Source organism: Vulpes vulpes, chromosome 12 (assembly GCF_048418805.1).
Source record: "Vulpes vulpes isolate BD-2025 chromosome 12, VulVul3, whole genome shotgun sequence".
Classification (NCBI taxonomy): domain Eukaryota; kingdom Metazoa; phylum Chordata; class Mammalia; order Carnivora; family Canidae; genus Vulpes; species Vulpes vulpes.
In genome coordinates, this window is record NC_132791.1 from 108,444,233 (window position 1) to 108,464,756 (window position 20,524).

Below are 20,524 nucleotides of genomic sequence, written 5' to 3' on the forward strand. Positions count from 1 at the left end.
AGCAATGACACTTGTGGGTGATCAGAAGCCCCACAACACATTGCTCTTGAAGTGTCAAATGAATCAGACACAGAATTTTATTTCCTATAACTTTTCTTTTTACCAGAATTGTGTTCTGATGTGATATTCAAAATATGCAGCCAAAAACATGTTTTGCAATCTGCTGGACCAAAGCTATTTAAGGATTGTTTTTCCCGAGAAAGAGAAAAATTCTAAGGAAAGGATGCATACCCGTGAGCACAGTTAATTTCAATAAATTGAAATGTTCTCATCACCATCATAACAAACATTGGAACACTAGGCAAGACACATAACTTTTTTTGTGCCTCTGTTTTTCCATCTGTATAATACCGCAGAAATTACCATTTAAGGGAAAGGTGATCATGTATCATACACTTTCTATATAATGTGATATAATTTGCACATCAAGTAGGGAATATATGCTGTATTTATTTTAAAAACCAAGGTATTTTTTAAATAAGAAAAAAAACAATAAACATTTATATAGCACAGATTTGTGAATCTCCCTTCCTCCACTAATTATGGAAAGGAATAATATTTTGCTAAATCCCCAGTGCCTGCCAGTTTCTACCTAGAGGCTGTGGAAATCTAATAGTTATAAGATTCCCTTGGGGAAGACAGAGAGAGTCTTCAACACCCAGAGTCATCCAAAATATTCCTGGTGGTGTTTGGGAGGACAAATTTTTTTTCTTTACCCTTTTATGTTCTTTGGCTAGTAAATTGACGTAAAACAGATTAACAGGAGGAAAACAAATTTAATTATGTATGTATGGAAGACCTATAAAAATTTGATACCCAAGGACAAGTGAGGCAATTGACACCAGGAAAGACACATAATGTTGCCATCCTGAGCCAAAAAGGATGGAACCTGGGGCTTCAAAGGGGAAGAGGGTAATTTGTAGGATTAAAAAAAAATTAATAAAAATAAAAACAGATGTTTGGTAATTAGATGTTTGCCCTGCCATAGAGGTAGGTCATTCAGATAAAAATGAGCTCTCCCTAAGGCCGGCCCCCTGTCAAAATTCTTTCAGGTAGTTAAGGGGAAGATAAAGTTTTTCTTGAGTCGGCTGGGTCTTGATGGCCATCAGCTCAAAATAATCCACAGGTCACAGTGACAGATTTGGGAGTCATGTATTCTGCTCTCCTTCAGCAATAAGACAGGTCTACAAACTTTCTGCCTATCCTTCCTGGGCCTGAGGTGTTTCAGGCATCACAGGACAGGTCCCAGGTCTTTTACACTCATACAGAGCCTACCTGATATTCAGATATGTGCGTGGCCTCACCATGGGAGAGACTGGTCAGGCGGAGAGAAAAGTGCTCTGGAGTCGTCGGATGCAACAGAAGCACTAACTCTGTAGGTCAAGATTAGGCAGGAATCTCCAAGCTAGAGTTGAATTCAGAGTGGAACTTTCCAGAGGACAATCAGACATTTGCTTGACAAGCAATTCAATAATCTAATTTCATAGAGCCTTTAGGGATGATGTAATCTAATCCTGTATCGCTACAGATTAGGTTACAAGGGCACAGGGAAGTTAACTGACCAGCCAAGTCACATTGCTAATAAATGAAAAGGAAGAAATTGATACTGGAACTTCTAACTCAAAGTCTAATGTCTTTCTTCGCAATAATATGCTGCCTATGGGGGATCCTGAATTCCCTGCCGGGGTCCGGCTTTATGAAAGATTGTCTGGTCTGTTTGGTACAGTTTGGCCAAGCACAGTTGAACCATTTTGAGAGAAACACCGGGTTGTACATTGCCCTGCTAAACCAACGCTGGGCTCACTATTTTTATGACATCTTTAGTCACATGCTGATTAACGCAACAAATATTTCTGGGATACATGCTTTGCATCAGTTTGTGACACACTGTAATTTATGGGAAATATATATTTGGGAATTCAGATGACACCAAAGTATATTTTGCTTATTGATTTAGTCTTTGTTCATGATTTCTGGCTCACAGCTACCCAAACCCTTGAAATGTCCTGAGCAATAAAAGCAATGGGAGCATCTTTTGTTATGATATTTTGTCTCTTGTCCATAGTTTCTGAAAAGCTTCTGAGCCATAAAAGTGAAATGACTGTCCTGTTATTCATACAAAACCCCTTTCCACAACTGAGTTTATGTGAATGCAGTGACTTGGAAATACCTAAGGATGGGGGCTGGTTGCCAGAGGGACCAACCACAAATAGAAGGGTGGAATTTTCAGGCCTCCCTACTCCCAACACACACCTCCAGGAAGGTTAGGGGAGCTGCAGGTTGAATAAATTACCAATGGCCAGTGATTTAATCACTCATGCCTATGTAATGAAATCTTCATTAGAAAAAAATTAACCAAAAAAAATTAAAAATAAGAAGGGCTTTGGAGAGTTTCCAGCCTGGAGAACCAGAATGCTTCCATGTGCCACTGTGCTGGGTCCCAAACTCCACAAGGACAGAAGCTCCTTAATATCCTTTGTGATAAATCTGGAATCTAGTGAGTACATGGGTTTCCTGTGTTCTTTGAGCCACTCTAGCAAATTAATTAAACTCCAGGTAGGCGTTGTGGAAACCTCTGATTGATAACCAATTAGTCAGAAACACAGGTAACAACCTGGGCTTGTGATTAGCATCCGAAGTAGACAGGGATGGTGGGCAGTCTTATAGGACTGACCCCTCAGACTATATTCTGATACTATTTCTGGACAGGTAGTGTCTGAGTAAGACACGCAGCTGGTGTCCAGAGAACTGCTGGATGGATGGAAAAGCCCCTTCCAAGGACCCACACTGCAATTGGTGACCAGAATCTTGTACAGTTACCACACTAGGTTTGAGGATACAAAGCTGAGAAAGGCTTAGTCCTTGGCCCTGAAGAAATTTCAGTACAATGAAGGAATCAAACAAATAGTGGTGGTGGTGGTGGGGGGGGGGGACCCATGTGACAGGTGCTATGAAAGAGGCAAAGAAGGCTGTAAGAACATAGAGGGTGAGTGTTTGGTCAGCAGTAGAAGTTAGGTAAGATTTACCAGGGGAGATGAGGTCCAAGCTGAGTTTTAAAGGAGAGATAGATGATCAACAGGTGACGAAGGAGGATATCATTAGTACCAGAGTCAACAGAATGCTTTAGCTGCACAGGAATGCGAAGAACAGTGTAATGTTCAGGAAAACGAGTATTTGCACATGGCAGGAATATGGATGTGGTGAAAGCTGAGGCTTGTAAAATATACAAGTGACAAAATAGGAAGGAGCTTTACAGCATGCTGTTAATAGGCTTCAGCGGTAACTGGAAGGCAATGGGAAGTCATGGAAATGATTTAACAAAATATCTTTTAAAAAAATGTTCATTCTAATAGCTGTGAGAAAAAGCATTAGGTGGGGTTGGGAGTGGGGAGATCACTTTAGGATGTTATTTCAGTGACCCAAAAAATAAGTGTGGTGGACTCTGTCCACCAGATCCCTTCTTCAGGGACAAAGAGCTTATGCCCTCAGCAGCCAGGGAGTGCTGCCAGAAGATGGACTTCAGCCGTCAGCCTTCATTGAGGATTGCTTTGGCTGGGAAAACTGTTGTGGCCAAGGTCACATCCTCTTCCAGGAGCAACTCACTGCTAATGATTGTTCAGCATGAGGTACAAAAGCCTGGCTTCCTCATCCTACCTTGAGACAACTCCAAAGGACTAGCCAGCCACAGATCTCCCTCTGGGCTCAGTGTAAGCCTTCATTGGGACTTCAATATGGCCTTGCTTCTCCTCCTGCCCAGTCCTGCTTCCATCCACTCCATCCCAAAGTGTTGATCCCCAAAGCACTCCCCGGTAAATTACCTGCCCACTAATTGCTAATCGCCATCCAGATCCAGGAAAATCAGCCTAGGATAAAAAGGTTGAAAGTCTGTACAAGGGTACTGGTGTTAAGAAGTGGGAAGGGGGATACCTGTGTGGCTCAGTTCATTAAGCATCTGCCTTCAGGTCATGATCCCAGGGTCCTGGATGAAGCCCCGTATCTGGCTCCCTGCACATCAGGGACCCCGCTTCTCCCTCTCCCTCTGCCTCTCCCCACTCCCTACTTATGCTTTCTCTCTCTCAAATTAATAAAATAAAAAAAAAAGAAATGGGAGGAAGCACAGAACTAATTTGTATATATATACATATATATACATTATATATATATATATATATATATATATACGCATGCTATATATGTGGAGGGAGTATATGTATACACACAACTGACAGTATTAAGGACAATGGGGTACAAAAAAGAGGAACACTTTTCTGATGTGGATTATTGACTGAATTATCTCACTGTGAGAAACCTGTAACAGTGAGAAATGACATCACATAGACAATTGAATACTAGAACCACAAAAGAAAGATCTGAAACACTCATATAAATATATATATAATAGATTATATATATATATATATATATATATATATATATATTAGATAGATAATAGTTGATAGATGATACCACTTATTGGCTTTTTGGCTAAGATCAAGTGTAATAGTTGATAGATGATAGATACATAGATACATAGGTAGATAGATAGAAGGCATTTTGCTTTAGAGACATCATTTCAGATTCTTAATGGGATTAAGAGCTATTTAAGTAGATGAAGACACCAAGAAAGAGAAGAACAAGGTTTTAGAGCTAAACACTAAAGAATTCCAATGCTGGGACACCTGGGTGGCTCAGTGGTTGAGTATCTGCCTTTGGCTCAGGTTGTGATCCTGGGGTCCTGGGTTCAAGTCCCACATCAGGTTCCCCCCAGGGAGCCTGCTTCTCCCTCTGCTTATGTCTCTGACTCTCTCTGTGTGTCTCTCATTAATAATAAATAAATAAATAAATAAATAAATAAGTTAAAAATTAAAAAAGCATTCCAATGTTCACAGATCTGGTAAGGGCAATGCAACTGGCTGAGAAGGAGCAGCCAGAGAGACAGGACAAAATTAGGTCACTGATTTCATGAGAGCTGAGAGGAGACTATTGTTTATTAAGTTAAAGCCTAGTGAAGAATCTAATAAGTTGAGAACTAAAAATTCTATTGCCTTTGTCAATAGAATAGGATAGGGTAACATTAGTTAGGGCAGTTTGGGAGGGTAATGAAATGGGGGCCAAATTGAGGCAGACAGAAATGTGAATATGGCCTATATTTTTGAATAAAAACATTGGATTTGGTAAAAAAAAAAAAAAAAAGTTGACATGAGTAAACTGTGGGCTATGTTTTCACCTCAAATTCATAGAAATTATAAACAAGTTTTACTTTTGAATATTTATTTAAACAACCCATAAAAGTAATGGAAAATGAGAAGGGGACCCATCAGTGGGCCAGATATTATGAAGAATCTCACAAAGAGGGAATGCAGATGGATCACACTGGATGCAGATACAAAGCCTCACTTGCAGAGGGTTGACAGGCAGTTGGGAGGGGATCTGGAGTTGTTGTTCTAAGATTGTGAATATAACCAGCAGAGGCAGGGGGACCAGTGGCATCTGGTTGGAGAACAAAGGTAACAACCCAGCAGTTCAACCCCTGCCTCCATCTAAAGGCTGGGCTGGTGAGGAGAAAGAGTGATGTGTGTCTGGTGACACAAAAGAGAAAACAGGTGTCAACTCACCACAGACTAGTTACTAGAACATCCAAACCCATAGCAGTGCCTTCCCATTGTTACAGAAGGCTGACATTTTAAGATAAGACGATAAATTCATGATGAAACATCAATATCTGGAAGAATAACACCAGAAAGAGGCATTTCTACAGACATCAGTAGAGGGAGATATTTTTAATATATTAGTGTGATAAGAGAGGACTCATGACATGAGGCACCAGGTAGGGTATCTGAATGAAAAGGCATAGCTAACACACTAAATAAATGAGCAGAGTGGACAGAGCTGTGGAGCCAACTACTGAAGTAGAACCTCCCTCAAGGAAATCCCCCCCCACAAATGTCAGGAAAGTTGCAGACACAGGGATAGATTTCATCATACAGTTTGCAGCAAATTGAGGAGAAAGAAGAGAAATTTCAGGATACTGAAGAGTAAAGAAAATCATGCCAGCTTATGGAGATGTCGAGAAGATGACCTCCAAAGAGATGGAAATAAGATGGAATAAGATTTATGACTAATGTTATTTCTTTCAAGAAGATAATAGAGATAACCTTTAAAGGAATGGTGAAAAATAATTTTTGAACAATGGAAACACACTCTTCCCAGCCGTAGTATGGTTCAAGTATGAAAAGTAAACAAAAGTATCTTCAGAAATGAAGAATCTTAGAAATGTTGCTGCTCTGTACACATGTGTCACTGGTTCTGGTGAATAAAAAAAAAAAATCAAAGAAGCTAGGGTAAGAGAGGTTACATGGATCACCTACAGCTACTTCCATTCCCTCCTGAACTCTCACTAGAATAACCGTAAAGGTATTTTATTTTTTTATTTATTTATTTTTAAAGAATTATTTATTTATTTATTTATTTATTTATTTATTTATTTATGATAGAGAGAGAGAGAGAGTCAGGCAGAGACACAGGCAGAGGGAGAAGCAGGCTCCATGAGCCCAACGTGGGACTCGATCCTGGGACTCCAGGACTGCGCCCTGGGCCAAAGGCAGGTGCCAAACCACTAAGCCACCCAGGGATCCCCCGTAAAGGTATTTTAAAAGCCAAACCTTCTAAAGATAGCAAAGAAAAAAACAGTAAAATTCTGAATGGTGTAAATCAACTAGATAATGAGTAAAATATTTTTGAGGCTTGAGACAACCAAATCCCAAACAAGCAGAGAAATTGAAGAGCAAACCCAGTTTATACCAGAATCTCCAAAAAACTCAGGAATTGAGGAAACGAAGCACCCTGGGATCCAGTTTGAAGGAAAGGACCTAAATTAGTAAGGACTGGTTGAAAATTGGTTTAAGAAGCAGTCAGATCCACTCATCAACCCGGGCGAGTGTGATGCCCCTCTTTCCCTCACCCTGGTACAAGAGTGGAGATTTGTATTTTGAGAGAACACAGCAGAAGTGTGGCCCGTAGGGGTGGGCCCAGGGCACAGGTAGGGCAGGAGTCAGTACACTAAAAGCAGGGGACTTAAGTGCATGTGTAGACAATGGATACTGACAACCCCCGTCCTATTTTTCTATTCAGCTCCAAGAACGATGGCAATCAGCTCTTCACCCACTAAACAAGAGACTCAGAAAAGCTTCTCTGGGAAATCTGACCATGCCCAGAGGAGAGACCTAAATAAACTGACCCTAGACATTGCTCGCTGGCCCAGCCAGATCCCCCAAAGTCTATAAACCACAGCCATGCACTCAGGGCTTTCAATAAGCTTTGTAAAGATGACCCCGCTACAAGAGCTGAAATCAAGGACTACCCAGCATCTGAAGATAGTTTATAATATGAAAATGAGAAACCAGGACATCTAAGTGAACACAGTCCAGCAAAAACAGAGACTGAGCAGGAAGAAAGCGATCTGCTCTCTCGGCTTTCAAATAAGAAAAAATTACAACCATGAAACAGAAAGAGAATGCCAAGTACAGGAAGCCTGGGAGCTCCCTGGAAATTAGAAAAGATATATAGATATACAGACATATAGATAGATACATACAGATGATAGAGATTTATAAACTGTGGAGAAGTTTAGAAGATGGCATTGAGGAAGTCCCACAATATCTAGTAAAAAGAAAAAAAAATGAGATGGAAAACAGGAAAGCAAAGATGAAGAAATCAGAGGGACCGGGATGGGGGTACCAGTAACCCCACCCCGGTCATTGGATTGCAAGTCCTCCTGCCATCAAGGGATTGGAACTGTGCATGGTATTTGAGCAAGTGAGTTGAAAGGTCGGAGCGCTGGGAGGAAAAATTAGCAAAGAAAACAAAAGAGAGAATTTCCCGTGAGTTAATGGGCTGTAATGCTGCAGGCAGGGCGAACAGAATAAAGGTGGCCAGGGCCTGGGTGGCTCAGTCCGTTCAGCCAGTTCAGCCACCGACTCTTGATTTCTGCTCAGGTCATGATCTCAGAGACCTGGAATCCAGTTCTTCCTCAGGCTCATGCTGGAGTCGCTTGTCCCTCCCCTTCTGCTCTTCCCCCAGCTTGCTTGCTCTCTCTTGCTGTCTCTCAAATAAATACATTTTTTAAATCTTAAAAAAAATATAAAAAATACAGATGGAAAAGCAATCACTGTATTTCATAATCAACAGGCCATGGTCATTAGGACGTTGGCAAGCAAGGCTCCATAGCAGATACAGGGGCAGAATCCAGATGGCACTTTACTGAGTCCTGGTTGATAAATGAGAATGTGAGAAAGTGACTATTGGCTGCATTTTACATTTTTATTTTTAAGGATGTAGGTGTGAATAGGAGCGTGCCATGCAGATGGGCGGTGGACTTCATGTCAGCCACAATGCACAAGTGACTACAGAGGTTTTGCCTGGAGGAAAGATTCCAGAAACCCACCTCCCACACCTAAGTCAACAAAAATTTTCTAAAAAACGAAGCAAACAAACAGAACAGAAGCACAGGGAAGGACAGTCACATCCCACCAGGGGAGGGAGTCTGACAGCTTACCTTTGCCAGAAACGCCTCTGTCAGAACCTTCCCCTCGCAGGCTCATAGACATACCATAAATACTTGTGCCTGAATACATCACTGGCTTTTGGAATATTTCTAGGATCTTCTCCTTGAGTCTGCTTCAGGCTATCTCAGGTCTTTTAACCTCAGATCTGGATCTTCTTATACTTTTTCATTTCAGACCTTCACTTGCTTCCTTGACTCACCCTCCTTTGTCACCTAATGATGAGCAGACCTGTGTCTCAGGGCCACACCAGCAGGCGTGTACCCACCCCCACATCCATCCTGGCAACCAAGAATCCAGGCGTAGAGCAAGTCCCAACCCACCCTGTTTATTTTTCACTGTTGGAATTGTGATGCCTGGGGATCTCTGGGTGGCTTAGTGGTTAAGCATCTGCCTTTGGCTCAGGTAGATCCTGGGGTCCTGGGATCGAGTCCCACATCAGGCTCACCACAGGAAGCCTGCTTCTCCCTCTGCCTGTGTCTCTGCCTCTTTTTCTGTCTTTCATGAATAAATAAATAAAATCTTCAAAAAAAGAAAAAAGAAGAGGGGAACTAGCGCATGGGTGTCCCAGGTGCTAAGCCAGTAACTGACATCGCCCAAACCCCGCACAGCACCTGCTGGACCTCAAGCTGTTTCGGTGGTTGCTGTTGTTATCCAGCCAGAACAACCAGCTTACCTGCCATTACCTGCCTGGAAGCAGTCGTGAAGAGGGCAAAGGGAGGGCTCTAAACACCCAGCTGCATGCCATGCCAACTTGCCGTGTTCATTATTTCCTGTAATCTTCCTAATAACGCTGCAAGGCACCAGTCCACCCTAACTTTTACAGATGATTACAAGGCTTAGAGAAGGAACAAACTTGCCCAGAGCTATAAAGTGGCTGAGCCAAGACTGGGACCAGTCTGTCTGCTTCCACGCCGGGGAGGGAAGCATTTTACAATTGATCGAGATGCGACCACAGCACCTCATTTTTAAGGCATTTGCTTTTCCGATTAATGTAACCTTCCAGAACTAGATGCACCACCCACAATCTGAATTGAAACAAGCTGACTAATCTTCAGGCGTTGAGTGAGCAAAAGGTATTCCGGGGGCATTTTGTTCTCTGGTCTCCTGCTGCAAAACGACGATTGGATTACAGAACCTGGCCTGGGGGGCCTTCGCCCCCCTCCCCTCTCCTCTCCATTTCTGCCTAAGTTAGTTTTCATTTCATAACGGTCATTAGCTGAGCTCTGGGAATGAAGTGTAAAAATGTCTCCTCACCTCCGGAGCCCTGACTGGCAGCAGTTCCTTGAAACTCGGCAATCAGAGCTCCATTTAGGCATCAGAGCCTCATCAATTAGGCCTCAATGTACAGGGACCACGTGGCCTGCCGGTCACGCTGAGCCGGGCGCAGAGGAGTAGCGGAGGCCTCATTACTGGCCTTAAGCTTTTGTGAAATTCCTGAATAAGCAGCCCAGAGAGCGTCTGCAGAAGGGCTGCAGTTTTTTTTTTTTTTTTCCCCCTGGCTTTAACAACCGCTTTTATGGACAATTTAACACTGTGGGTTGCCAGCTGTGTTAATGCTGGACCCCCTTCCCTATGACGTCTGCCTTGTGAAATGGCCATCAGATAGAGTCCGTGGCCCCTTTTGCCCAAGAAAACCATGCCTCTTTTAACATCCAGGGCCAGGGATCCATGCAAAGGACAAAGATTCTCATCCCAGTTGCAGCTGGCACACAGGCCAGTGCACACTGTCTGGGCTCCTTTGGGCAGAGCTAAGTCTCTGGGGTGGTGCAGCTAAGTGCACCAAGTCTGTGCTCCCATCACAGTTCATTGGTTACTGAAGAAAAAAGGTTACAAATGGTGGGCGGTGGGGTCGAGTGGGGTGGGGTGGAGGGAAGGAGGTGGGGAGGTAGAGGGAAGAGGTGATGCTCAGTCTAGGCTGCTTCTTGGTGGTGGAGGGAGGAAGCAAATGAAGAGGGAGAGAGTAGCTTTGGTCTCCCTTTGGTCACAGCTGTCTGCAGCCTCTACACTGAAGGAGCTATTTTAGCATATTTATCTAATTTGTTCCCCAGCTAAGGGAAGTCCATGTCTTGGATAATGTCTGGCTGTTCAGCTGAACCTCATATAACTGGATCAAGCCAGATCCAAGGCATGCATCTTCCCGTGAAAGATTCAGGAACTGAATTTTATGGGTTTGCTCAGTGATGATTAGTTTCTAGGGGCATCTGACCCAAATCCTATCAGATATACTGATAAGCTAGGGTCTGCCAATACATGAATTTGCAGCGAAAAATATTAGAATACTCATGTCCCATTGTCAGTGTCTTCTCTCTTCTGAACCCTTAAGCAAAGTAGAAAAACAACAACAAACAGAAAGAGACTTGAAATGTATTTTGAAGCCATTAAAGTATACAGAAAATTTGAACCTGCAATTCCACTAAAAAGAAACTTGAACTAAGAAAATCATCAAGATTATACACAAAGGTTTAGTTATAAGAAGTGCTGCTAGTACAAATCTTATCTTTTGAAAAAATCCAAATGTCCACAAATAGAAGATTGACTTTAAAAATTGATTTAGCCATGCATATTAAATTTTAGATGACGATTAATGCTTAGGAATATAGTATGACACTCTAAGTTCAACAGTGGGTGGTACACTTCATTTTCTTGTGATAAATCAGATAAACAACCTGAAAAACCCTCTTGCATAAAAAAATCTTTGGATGAATTATATATATTAAATATCTCTTGAAGGTCTATAAAAAATGAACAACCAAATAAAAATGAGCGTTTATATTGCTTTGATAGTAGTTTTAGACTATTTTTTCCCACCAAAAGAAAGCAGAACTTCTTGGGAAAATAGCTGAGTCTAAGTCTGGGACAGAAGAAGTACAAAATGAGCCTGGAATGTGTAAGGTCCTGTCAGAAGAGCTTGGGAGGGAACTTGAAGAAACTGTCAAACAGGGTGATGGAATGGATAAAAAGCAGACCCGTCTATATGCTGCCTACAGGAGACTCATTTCAGATCAAAAGACACCTGCAGATTGAAAGTGAGAGGATGGAAAATATTTATCATGCAAATGGAAGTAAAAAGAAGACTAAGTAACAATATTTATGTTGGACAAAGGAGTATAATAGGAAGTATTATATTGATGCAAAGTATTACATTACAAAGTAATACAATAATAGTAGGGGACTTTAGTATCCCTACTTACAACAATGGATAGGTCATTCAAACAGAGAGTCAAAAAGGAAACAGTGGCTTTGAATGGCTCATTGGACCAGTTGGATCTAACAGATATATTTAGAACATTCCATTTTGAAATAGCAGAATATAGGGACACCTGGGTGGCTCAGTCACTTAAGCATCTGACTTTTGATATCAGCTTAGGTCTTGATCTTAGGGTTGTGAGTTCAACCCCCACATTGAGCTTACTTAAAAAAAAAATAATAGCAGAATACCCATTCTTTTCAAGTGCACATGGGACATTCTCCAGACTAGATCATAGATTAGGCCACAAAACAAATCTCAACAAATTCAGAAAGATTGAAGTCATACCATGTATCTTTTCCAACCACAATGCTATGCAACTAGAAATCAATCCCCCCCACCCCCACAAATCAGGAAAGAATACAAACACATGAAGATTAAATAACATACTACTAGCCACTGAGAAATCAAAAAGGAAATCAAACAAATATTTAGAAACAAATGAAATGAAAATGCAATGGTCCAAAGTCTTTGGGATGCAGCAAAAGCTGTTTTAAGAGGGAAGCTTACAGCAGTATAGGCCTACCTCAAGAAACAAGAAAAATCTCAAATAAACAACCTAACCATACACCTAAAGGAACTAAGAAAAGAAGTACAAGAAAAACCCAAAACCAGGAGAAGGAAATAATAAGGATTAGAGCAGTTCAATTGAAATTCAATTAGTTCAATTGAAATAGAAACTTTATAAAACAATAGAGCAGATCAATGAAACTAGGAGCTAGTTCTTGAAAAAAATAAATGAAATTGATAAACCTTGATCCAGGATCAGAGGGAGAGAGAGAGAGAGAGAGAAGAAGAAGAAGAAGAAGAAGAAGAAGAAGAAGAAGAAGAAGAAGAAGAGGAGGAGGAGGAGGAGGAGGGGGAAGGTAGGGGGAGGAGGAAGAGGAGGACTCAAGCAAAATAAAAAAAATGAAACAGGAGAAGTAACAACTGACACCACAGAAATACAAAGGATCATAATATAATATGAAAACTTATACATCAGCAAATAGGACAACCTGGAAGAAATGGGCACATTCCTAGAAACATAAAATCTTTCAAAATTAAATCAAGAAGAAATAGAAAATTTGAACAGACTAATTATCAGCAATGAAATTGAATCAGTAACCAAAAAATTCCTAACAAACTAAAGTCCAGGACGAGATGGCATTACAGGAGAATTCTATCAAACTTTTAAAGAAGAATTAATCCCTATTCTTCTCAAACTATTTCAAAAAAATAGAAGAGGAGGGAAAATTTCCAAATTCATTACCCAGATACTAAAACCAGTTAAAGATACCACTTTAACTGAGAACTGCAGTCCAATATATTTGATGAATATAGATGCAAAAATCCTCAACAAAATACTTAGCAAATCAAATCCAATAATACATTTTTAGCCTGTGTACCATGTCTGTTTGGTGTCCACTGGGCATCCCAAGGCAACAACAGGCCCCAAACAAGTTGGTTCTCTTCTGCTAACTACCAGTCTCCCTGTGCTGATGAAGATCATCACCCACCCTACCTGTCTGTCTGACTCCCCAGAAACCATTCATCACAATAAAGTGGGATTTATTCTTGGGTTGCAAGGGTGGTTCAATGTTCACAAAGTAATCAAGAAGATATATCACATTAATAAGAAAAAGGATAAAAACCATATGATTTTTTCTGTAGATGCAGAAAAAGCAATTGACAGCATACAACATCCATTCATGATAAAAACCCTCAACAAAGTTTGTTTAGAGGGAACATATCTCAACATAATAAAGGCAATTTATGAAAAATCCACAGGGAGCATACTCAATGGTAAAATACTGAAATCTTTTCCCACGAGATCAGGAAAAAAACAAGGATGTCCACTCTCACCACTTCTATTCAACATAGTACTAAAAATCTTAACCACAGCAATCAGATAACAGAAAGAAAAAAAAGAGGGAGAGGGGTCTTAACCAGTAAGGAAGAATTAAGACTCTATTTGCAGATGATGTGATACTATATATAGAAAACCCTGAAGACACCACCAAAAAGCTACTAGAACTGATAAAAGAATTCAATAAGGTTACAGGATACAAAATCAATATAAAGAAATCCATTGCATTTCTATACATTAGTAATGCAGCAGCCGAAAGAGAAATTAAGAAAACAATCCCATTTATAATCGCATCAAAAATAGTAAGATACTTAGGAATAAACTTAACCAAGGAGCTAAAAGATCTGTACTCTGAAAACTATAAAATATTGATGAAAGAAATTGAAGACAACACAAAGAAATGGAAAGAGATACTCCATGTTCATGAATTGGAAGAATAAATATTGTTAAAATGTCCATGCTACCCAAAACAACCTACAGATTCCATGCCATTCCTACCAAAATATCAATGGTGTTTTTCGCAGAACTAAAATAATCCTAAAATTTGTATGGAATCACAAAAGGCCCCAAATAGACAAAGCAATCTTGGAAAAGAAAAACAAAGCTGGAGATATCATAATTCCAGATTTCAAGATATACTACCAAGCTGTAGTAATCAAAAAAGTGTGATACTGCAAAACAAAACAAACAAAAATGCATAGTTCAATAGAACAGAATCCATGATTTCTGAGAGCACAGAAATCCATGGTTATATGGTCAGTTAATCACAACAAAGGAAGCAAGAATGTGCAAAGGGGAAAAAAATCTCTTCAACAAATGGTTCTGGGAAAACTGGACAGCTACATGCAAAAGAATGAAAATGGGCCACTCTTTTACACCATACACAAAAATAAACATAAAATGGATTCAGGACCTAAAAGAGAGCACAGTACATTGGCCATAGCAACATTTTTCTAAATATATCTCCTGAGGCAAGGGAAACCAAACAAAAAATAAGTTATTGGGACTACATCAAAATAAAAGCCTTCTGCACAGCAAAGCAAACAACCAACAAAAGACAATCTACTGAATGCAAGAAGATATTTGCAAATGACGTATCTGATAAAGGGTTAGTATCCAAAATATATAAAGAACTTACATAACTCAACACCCCAAAACCAAATAATTCAATTAAAACTGAGCAGAAGACATGAACGTTTTTCTAAAGAAGATATCCAGATGGAAAACAGATACATGAAAAAATGCTCAACATCACTAACTATCAGGAAAATGCAAATCAAAACCACAATGAGCTAACACCTGACACCTCTCAGAATAACTAAAATAAAACAAACAAAAAAGTGTTGATGAGGATGTGAAAAAAATGAACCCTCTTGCACTGTTGGTGGGAATGCAGACTGGTGCAGTCACTGTGGAAAACAGTATGGAGGTTGCTTAAAAAATTAAAATTAGAACTACTATATGATCCAGTAATTCCACTACTGGGTATTTACACAAAGAATACAAAAAAACTAATTCAAAAAGATATATGCATCCCTGCCTTTATTTCAGCATTATTTACAATAGCCAAACTATGGGGGCATCTGGGTGGCTCAGTGGTTGAGCATTTGCCATCGGCTCAGGTCATGATCCCAGGATCCTGGGATCGAGTCCCACATTGAGTTCCCCGCAGGAGAACCTGTTTCTCCCTCTGCTTATGTCTCTGCTTCTCTCTGTGTCTCTCTTGAATAAATAAATAAATAAAAATCTCAAAAAAAAATAGCCAAGCTGTGAAAACAATCCAGGTGTCCATGGATAGATGAACAGATAAATAAATATATATGTATATATATATATATGGCATTTATACATATAATACATATAATGAAATATTACTCAGCTATAAAAAAGAATGAAATCTTGCCATTTGCAGCAACATAGGTGAATCTAGGGGGTATAATGCTAAGTGAAATAAGTCAGCCAGAGAAAGACAAATACCATATGAATTTCTTACATGTGAGATTTAAGAAACAAAACAAACAAAGAACGAAAGAGACAAACCAAAAACAGACTCTTAACTACAGAAAACACACTGATGGTTACCAAAAGGTGGGGAGATAAGTGAGATAGATAAAGGATGTTAGGAGTACACTTATCAAGATGAGCACCGAGTAATGTATAGAATAATTTAATCACCATATTGTACACCTGAAACTAACATAACACTGTGTGTTAACTATACTTGAATTAAAATTATTTTTAGAAAGAAAGAAAGAAACTGTCAATGGCCAAGGGTTGAGCAAGTCTTACTTACAAGGGATAATACTTTCAATAGATTTAAATTTATCAAATATATTTAAATGTATGAGTTCCTAATTACATACACACTAACAAATATATACTGCCTATTTTGTGGTATGAAATATAATAAATATACAAAAACATGTATATGCAAACAGACACAAATTAATTACCTTCCATGAATAGGAAATTGATTCACTATAGTAAAAACTGGTATATAAACAAATCAAGCATTATTCTGCTTTTCCTTTTCCCATGTGAATCGTATCACTGGATAACCAGCTGGTTGATGAGAAGTATCTGTTTATAAAAAGATTCTAATTAATAAATGCAAAAGAAATGATAAAAATATCACCATTGACAACCCCTAATTAATGAATAGATCAATGCACTGAGCATAAACAGATGCTCAAATCAGATAGAGACAACCAGAGATGATGTGTCTCTTGCTAAAAGTGTACACCATCATGTAAAGTAGGTTGTGTGAACCCAAACCTGATGCAGCCTCTGGATCTAGCTCACGATTTGCAGGAAATACAGAGAACAGAGAAATATGTTGAAGAGCACTAGGAATATTAAATGAGCAAAATCCACTCTGTGGACTTTTGTTTTCAATAAGTAAATTGTAAGGAGAAAAAAGGGTTATAGCTGGGGCATCTGTAAATTACAAAAGACTTCAAAGACACACCAAACAAAAAATAGATTAAGTTTTAAAGTCTATGAATTCACTTTTGGATGATTAAATTATATAGAAATACAAGAAAGTAATTACTATAAAAGTCAAGATAGTGGTTATTTTCGGAGGAGAAAGAAGGATTTGTGAGTGATACAGAACAGAAGGAGATGGTGGTGAAGTCCTATTTCTAGACCTGAGCATTGGGATTAGGGTATAAAAGCAAATATCTTCAGGGCAACTTGGTGGCTCAGTAGTTTGAGGAACAGACCCTTGATGTTGGCTAAGATCATGATCTCAGGGTCCTGAGATCAAGCCCACACTGAGCCTGGGGTCTGCTTAAGATTCTCTCTCCCTTGTCCCCAGCCCCCACTCTCTTGCAGTCTAAACAAACAAACAAACAAACAAACAAACATCTTTACATTAAGCTATGTATTTCTGTGCAGTGTTCTGTATTTGCTTTTGACTTTACAATAAAATGTTAAAATATATTCAATGCCTCGTTGAGTGGACAATGAAACAAAGAAAATTCTAGAAGTCCAAAACTGGAGCAAAAAGGTGAATTCATAGAGGTTTCTCAACTGGAGGGCAAATGCTGCATCTTGAAGTATTTGAGCCTCTCTGTTTCAAGCGCAACACAAAGCACTGGTTTATGGTATCCCAGGGTCCCTGTCAGAAAGCGAATTAAAATCCTCTCTGAAAAAGCACAGCTTTGGGTCAAGCATAACAGGTTCCCACAGATAAAGTTCCAGAGGTGTGAGCTCATAGTAAAAATGCCAAAACTCATGAGGAAACAAGGAACCGGGGTGGGGGGATGAAACAATGGAAATGATGGACAGCAGAGTCAGACCCATAAAGAATTCAGAAAATGCAACTGAAAGAAAATACTAGAAAATAACAAATATGCTTAGTATGTTTTAAGAGGACAGTCTTCAAAGCGACAAAGTAGATTTTTTTTAAACATCAAGTGTAATTCTATAAGTGGGGGAAAAAATAAAATCAAAATTTATGACACCAGGAAGGGACATCCAACTTCAAGTATGATGAAACAGCCTGTGGCAGAGCAATGTTCTTGCCAAGAAAAATTGAAAAAGCAGAATAAAATACATAGAAACACCTATCTGAGGAAATTGTAAAACTAGTAAGATAATCAGATTTTGAGGAGAAAAAATGAAACCAACATTCTGCAGCAGATTTTTCCTCCATGTACTGGCCAGTTTGTGGTACCCGACGACAATCTGATGTGCCAAGCAAAGAGCTTAGGTAGAGGGACACCTGTCATCAGGCAGCGGAAACAGAACCACTTTGACAGTCTGATGGTTTACAGAAGAAAAAAGTACGAACTCAAGGGGCCAGATGCTTACGTGAGAAGGGAGGGGTGAAGATCTCAACCTAATGCTACCATTTCTTCCTTCAAGACATGTAAGAAATTCTGAAGCTTCTTGGGGCTGGAGGCCAAGAGGCCAAGCAAAAAGCCACTGTAAAAGCACATGTAATCTCACACTGCCAGGAAGGAAAAGATGAGATTCTAGAATCTGCCAGAAAAGGCTCTGGAAAATATTCCAGGCTGTCATTTAGGAAGGGGACAAACCAGAGACAGATGAAAGCAAGATGGCACAAAATAATAGTAATATTTCTTGAATCATTTAAAAATAAAGTATTAAAATGCAAGGTAGCAATAATATACAACACAGGAAGAGTTTAATGGGTTTAAAATGTGTGGTTTATGCTCTCTCAAATGATTTTTTAAAAATTCAACTAAACAGTTAGGAAAGCATGTTGTAATCCCTACATTTTCCATTGAAAAAATAATAAAATATATACATAATCAAGTAGGGGAAAAACAAAAAAAAATTGATTACTCCAAAAGCAGGCTAAAAAGAAGAGTAAAAGTAACATGCAACAAAGATAAAATAACAAAATGGTAGATACACAATTAACTAAGTTAGCAAGTTCATTAAATGTAAATTAGACTAAATCCAATTAAAAGACTAAGAACGCCAGACTGGAGCAAGCAAATATAAGTCACTTACAAAAGATGTTACTTAAATCTGAAGACAGAGAAAAGCTGAGCATATAAAGATAGAAAACTGTGTTCCTAAGTAAACACTAACATTCCCCCCTTCCCGAAACACCACCAGGAAATGTACATAGTCTTAAAACATATGACAATTTAGGCTTTTTTTAAAAACAAGCAATATAAGAAGTATAGAAGACATTTTTAAATAATAGGGTCAATCCACTAGAAAGATATCACAAACCTTCATCTTTATGCATTCAGTAGCATAGCTTCAAAATAGATAAAGCAAAGATTGATGGAACTAAAAGGAGAAATGGACAAACTCACAATCATAGAGGGAGACTCCAAGACTGCTCTCTTACTAAAAGCTAAAATAAGGATAAATAAATTGTAAAAATATAGAAGATCTAGACAGCCTAATGGATGTTTATAGAAGGTTAATCCAATAAGCTACAGGAGTTGGCAAGCTTTTCCTTAAACATCCAGATAGTAAATATTTTAGACTTACAGGCCATGTGGTCTCTGTAGCAACTACTCAAAGCTGCCATTGAAGGTGAACGTGGACATAGTATAGAAATGAATGGACATAGCTGTGTTCCAATTAAACTTCATTTACAAATGCTTAACATGCTTCAAGGACTTGAGATGACTCAGAACACATCGTCTGACCACAGTGAATTAAATAGAAATAAGAGAGTGAAGACAGATTTAAAAATTCCCATGAAAAAAATGGAAAGGGTACACTTTAAACTCTAGCTCAAAGAAAAATCACAAGATAAATTAGAAATATTTTTAAATAAATTAAAAAATCACATACCAAAATTTATGGGATATCCTAAAGCTGTACCTAGAGGGATATTTATAGCTAAAAAAAAATTATCTAGGAATCTATGTCAAAGATTTAGGAAAAAAGCAGAAAACACCTAACACGCAAGCAACAAAAATAAAAAATCAGCAAATGAGACCACATCACACTAAAAAGGTTCTGCATAGCAAAAGAAACAATAAAATGATTAAACAACCTACAGAATGCAGAAAAATATTTGCAAACAGTGTATCTGATTAAGGGTTAGTTTCTAAAATACAGTTGACCCTTGAATGACACAGCTTTAAACTGTGCAAGTCCACTTACACGTGGATTTTTTTTCAAGAAATAGAGCCCAGTACTGTAAATATATTTTCTCTTCCTTATAACTTTATTAATAATATTTTCTTTCCTCTAGTTTATTATAATACAGTGTAGAATACATACACAAAATACATGTTGGTGGCTATGTATAGTTATCATCAAAGCTTCTAGTCAACAGTAAGCTATTAGTAGTTAAGTTCTGGGGGAGTCAAAAGTTATATACGGATTTTTGACTCCATGAGGGAGGTGGGAGTTGGCACCCCTAATTCCTGAGTTCTTCAAGAGCCAACTGTATGTAAAGAATTCATGCAACTCAACAGAAAAAGAAATAATAACCCAATTTAAAAACCAGCAGAGGAACTGAATAGAATTTTACAAAAGAAGATACACAAATGTACAAAAGATACATGGAAAGCTCCTCAGCATTAGTAATCATTAGGGAAATGCAAATCAAAACCACAAGGAGATATTACTTCATGCTTGTTAGAATGGCCAGCATCAAAAAGATAAGAGATAATAAATGCTGGTGTGCATTTGAAGGAAAGGGAACTTTTGTGCATCCCAGTAGGAATATAAATTGGTACAGTAAGAAGGAGTCTCAAAATATTACAACTAGAACTCCCATATGATCCAGCAATTCCTACTGCAGGATTATATTTAAAGGAAATGAAAACACCATGTAAAAAATATCTGCACCACCATGTACATTGCAATATTATTTCTAATAGCCAAGCTATGGAAACGGATTAAATGTCTGTTGAT